The sequence below is a fragment of the Rhinopithecus bieti genome, unplaced genomic scaffold (genome assembly GCF_001698545.2).
Source record: "Rhinopithecus bieti isolate Rb0 unplaced genomic scaffold, ASM169854v2 scaffold_49762, whole genome shotgun sequence".
Lineage (NCBI taxonomy): Eukaryota > Metazoa > Chordata > Mammalia > Primates > Cercopithecidae > Rhinopithecus > Rhinopithecus bieti.
Window position 1 is genome coordinate 1,269,003 of NW_016819845.1, and position 4,335 is coordinate 1,273,337.

Here is a 4,335-nt window from a genome sequence, read left to right on the forward strand (position 1 = left end):
CATCGAGGCTACATCCGGGATCCCTTTTTTCAGTTTTTTTTTTTTTTTTTTTTTGAGAGTTCTGGAGAAAGAAAAAAAATTAGATGGCCTTTACAAATCAAGGCGGCAAGGATTTATTTCCTACTTTCGGGTAAGGGGGCTTCGTAGAGCTGTCAGTCCTGTGGGTCAGGTGTTACAAAAAGGGAAGGAAAAAAACCCTCCCTATTTGAACAAAATCTGTGACTTTTACACTCTCTATGCCCTGTGTGAATCAGGTAATGATTTCTCTTGGCTTCCAGAAAGGTCTTGGTGTTGCAGGAGAGAGGAGATGGGGCAAAAATGCACAAATGCGTGCAAAATAGAAATTGGGGCGACCCATGCTGGTCTCCTTAGAGAAAAGTCCGAGAGCGATTTGCAACTTTTCTTGTCAGTCCTCACTGTTTCCGAGAAAAAAAAAAATCCCTCTAAATAGATCTAAATAGAAGTTGCAGTGGTTGGGGGTTGGGTGGAAGGAAACTTGATTCTCTGGCCCCCAACAGGGACACATCTTTTTTCCCAAGGGCCTCTGACCCAACCTGGCCGCCTCTCTACGCCACACTTTGACCAAACTAGCAGGACAAACAGCCTTCAGCCTAGAGAAAGGCAGAGAGAGACAAAAGGAGAGAGGAGAGATCAAAAATCTATCCGTGTATTTCCTTGACTTTTAAAGAGTTGGTGCTTTAAGATAATCCAAATTCCAGGGCGGCTCGAGCGCATTCTCCGTGAATAAATTATTATTAATTGAAAAGCGATCGGCGCAGCCGGAGCCGGCCCCCCTTTCGTGCAATCAGCAGGGCTGGCCGCAAAAGGTATATATGATTAATTGAAAGATAAGCTGGAACTATCACCGGGAATGTCATTAATGCGCCGGGGAGACGTCCATTGGAGACAGGCGGCGTTATCCGCGGCTTTATCTTCAACAACGCCTAGCTCTCCGCCCGCGCGGGGAAACAGATGGGGTTTCTGTCTGGGACGCTCGCCCCATGTTTATATTTTGGGAAGAATCGCAACTCGTGGGAGTCCCCGGCTGGCCCCCTGATAAATGAACATTAGCACTTTTTCGGACTACTGTATCAACAAAGGGGCTGCGGCGCTGCAATAATTGGCGAGAAAGCAAACAGAGGGCCGAGAGCGCGACTCTGCTCTTCGTCCGGCTGATGGATGAGCAGCTCCGGCTGCGCGCCGGACTCCCGGCCTCCGCCTCCGCCTCCGCCTCCGCCTCCGCCTCCGCGCCGGGCCCGGCCACTGGGCCCCTCCGCCGCCCGGGCTTCCTTCCTGGCCAGGCATTGGGGGCGGGGGACGACTCTGAGGGCCGTCGACCTCGCCCTTGGCTCCGGAAGAGTCCAGGCGACCTCCGCGGCACCGGATTTTTCCTGCCTCGGGACGCGCCTCATTCAGGTGGCTCAGCTGGCACCAAATCCTTCTCATTCCCACGCTTGTTCAGCGCCCACTGGGTGTGCCATGAGCTCTCATCGCGGATCCTCTTATTCCGACTGCAGGCCTGAGGAGAATGAGGTTCAGAGACGTGGAGTAACTTGCTCAGGGTCACACAGATGGGAAAGGACAGTGTCAGGGTGTTAGGATTCGAACATACAGCTGACTCCAGAGCTGAGACTGTTTTCTTTTATTGCATGTCGTTGCGCCCAAGACCATACTAACTGGAGGAAGAGCAAGACCGCCACCATCACCCGCAACCGCGCAGCCAGGGAAGAGGACCAGGGCTGTTGGATTTGAGATGCCAGGTCTCCCCAAACCTTCATAGACAAGGGAGATTTCCTGCATAAATTTATTTTGAGAGAGAGAGATGGGGAGAGAGGAATTTAACATGCGTTCAGTTCACTTTCGCCTTCCCCTTCCCTCGCTCTCCCGCTTTTCCTTTCCCTTCTCCCCTCTCCTCTTACTTTGATAACAGCTTTATCGAGATATAATTCGCATACCATACTATCCACCCATTTAAAGTATACAATCTAGTGATTTTTAGTATGTCCACAGCGTTGCGAAATCATCACCACAATTTTAGAACATTTTTTGTCACCCCAAAAAGAAACTTGTGGCCTTTAGTCATCAACTCCAACCCCCCTCCCACCTTCCCAGCCCTAGGCAACCGCTAATCTATTTTCTGCCCCTATAGATTTGCCTGTTCTGGACATTTCATACAAATGGAATCATACAATATGTGGCTGTTTGTGTTTCGCAGCGTTCACTTAACATAACGTTTTCAAAATTCGTCCATGCTGTAGCACGTATCATCATCTTGTTCCTTTTAACGGCTGAATAATATTCTATTGTATGTCTACACCACACTTTGTCCATTCATCCTCTTGATAAACATTTGGGTTATTTCCACATTTTGGCTGTTATGAATACTCTTCCAGCCCACTTCTACCTTACAGTCTGAACCTTTAGAGTCCTTGAAAGGGCCTTCTTCCCCCCTCTCCCATAATTAACCCTATCCTTCATGGGCATAGCATCTGTGCAGTCTCACAGGGCCTGAGCTTGCTTTAATGTTCCGCTGTTGCTCTCTTAAAACTCTTAATAAGTTTTTAATCAGAGGGTCCACATTTCTATCGTGCGCTGAGCCCACAAACTATGTAGTCAATCCTGCTTTCTGGGCCATCTGAGCAGAGCCCTGGAAATACTAACTCTCTATTGCCTGGCTGGGTTTTGACTTTCTTCCCGCCCCTCACCCACTCCTGTCCCCGCTCCTGCCCACCCCTCCCCAGCCCCCTGCTGGCCAGCTAGGACAGACAGAAAGTCCCCAAGCTGCTTTAAGAGTTGTCCATGCCGGGGGAGGGATTGCATTGGGAGTTATACCTGATGTAAATGACGAGTTGATGGGTGCTGACGAGTTGATGGGTGCAGCACACCAACATGGCACAAGTATACATATGTAACAAACCTGCACGTTATGCACATGTACCCTAGAACTTAAAGTATAATAAATAAATAAATAAATAAATAAATAAATAAATACTTGTCTGGTCGGGCGCGGTGGCTCAAGCCTGTAATCCCAGCACTTTGGGAGGCCTAGACGGGCGGATCACGAGGTCAGGAGATCGAGACCATCCTGCCTAACACGGTGAAACCCCGTCTCTACTAAAAAAAAAAAATACAAAAAACTAGCCGGGCGAGGTCGCCTGTAGTCCCAGCTACTCCGGAGGCTGAGGCAGGAGAATGGCGTGAACCCGGGAGGCGGAGCTTGCAGTGAGCCGAGATCCGGCCACTGCACTCCAGCCTGGGGGACAGAGCGAGACTCCGTCTCAAAAAAAAAAAAAAAGAGTTGTCCATGGAAACTTGCTCAGCCATAGGAAGGGCCTAGAGCCCACAGAAGGAAAGAGCAGATCTACATGGCTAGTGAATACTGTCCGTGTGTGTGTGTGTGTGTGTGTGTGTGTGTGTGTCTGTGAGGGCTAAAAGAGTAGACCAGAGTTTTCACCCAGCCCACAAGTGACTCCACAGCCTGGTCACTGTTGGGTTCTTGGTCTGATTTTCTCCATTCCTTCACCTACATTGACTGGGTGCCCACTGTGTACCAGGTGCTGGGGATGCACAGTCCAAGATGCAAAGACCCTGAAAAAGGCAGGCGTGTGTCAGAAAGAGTGCTGGCCTCTGAGCCTGCGGTGGGTGTGGTCCTGCCTTTTCAGCCATTGGCTCACCTTGAGCATGTCTCTTTTTCTGTCTGGTCCCCAGTTTTGTGTCTGTCTCCTTGGTGGTATAAGGAGTACCCAGCATTGCTTTCCAGCTGCACTATCCCGGGAGACATCCCAGGTTCTTATCTGAATTCACCTGGAGAGTAGGCAGAGGTGGACAGGCACGTGGGTAGTTGTCCAACCAATGAAGTAAAACTGGTTAAGATGAGAAATAAGTCTCCGCCAATTGTAATATTATGTTATTTGGGGGAGGGGGGATGATCTATATGACAATATGCTTTCAAAATAAAGTGATGTTAACATAAGGAAAATGTAATGGATTTTTCTTATACCAAATACATTCAATTTCAGATAGATTAAACATTTAGATCCTAAAAATGAAACACAAAAGTGCTACAGGTAATTAAAATAATTTTGGAGTGCTTGTATATTTGGGAGGGTGGATGAAGAGAACAAAAGACCTAGAAACTATAAAAGATGAATTATATAAACCTGATTGCATAAAATAAATCTAGCCACAGCAAAATACCATAAATAGAATCCAAGAAAAAACTATACTCAGGAAAAATGCTAGAAATACATTACAAATTACTGATTTCCACAATATGGAAAGAATACCTGTAAATCAATAAGAAAATGATCCAGGAAAAGTATTTAAAAAATGACC